This window comes from Pygoscelis adeliae, unplaced genomic scaffold (genome assembly GCF_000699105.1).
Source record: "Pygoscelis adeliae isolate BGI_AS28 unplaced genomic scaffold, ASM69910v1 Scaffold424, whole genome shotgun sequence".
Classification (NCBI taxonomy): domain Eukaryota; kingdom Metazoa; phylum Chordata; class Aves; order Sphenisciformes; family Spheniscidae; genus Pygoscelis; species Pygoscelis adeliae.
The window spans coordinates 245400-246236 of record NW_008824651.1 but is presented as its reverse complement, the minus strand read 5'-3'; positions in this window follow the sequence as shown (position 1 = coordinate 246236).

Genomic DNA, 837 nt, shown 5'->3' with positions numbered 1-837 from the left:
TCTTTTTTTTTTTTTTTTTGGTCTGTTTTTTTCTTTTTCCCAACAGATCTGGAATAATCTGTTTTGGTTTCTATCTCTCTCTTTGCCAGTGCCTCTTCACCTTCAGTTTTAAGGTATCGCACATGCTCTGCACACCCTCACGGAGTGGCAGAATAGAGCGACCGGAGGAGGGTGAGAGCAGAGCTGGACTCCTGGCTGCAGACAAGAAACAGTGTAACGACGGATGGGGAACCCTACACGTTTGTGTTGTCTGGGAAGCCGGAAGGGGGTCTGAAAACGAAACCTGAGATAAGGTAAAGAAGGGAGATTTTTCAGCCTGACGTACTACAGGAGCAGGATGTGGAGGAAGGCTGTTCTTAAATGTTTAATAAATCAACCTTTTCTTGCAAATAATCATAATGGGACCCAATCCACAACATTCATATTAATTGATATTTTCAAATATGTTTCTATAGAGAGCACGTAAAAGAGGAGGAGAAGAGACTACGTCGCAGTGTTACCGCCACCAGATGTTGGAGCTGCTGCTGTGTGCCATGGCTTTTGGTCCCATCGTACCATGGAGTACATGAGTCCCAGCTTATATTCCTAACTTATTAGTGGTGTTGCTGCTGTTGTCATTATTACTGTCATTCCTGGAAGACCAGAATTTCACTGTGCTAGATGCCATCTAAACACACAACTAAAAAAAATCAGGTTTTGTCTCAAAGTATATGTAAAACACATCTAGGAAAAGAGTTGACTGGCAGATACAGGCAGGTAGTACAAGAAACCAGGGGCAATGCTGGTCAACATGATAGGTTTTAGCATCAATCCATCAGTGGCCCAGAAGTAGGGAAA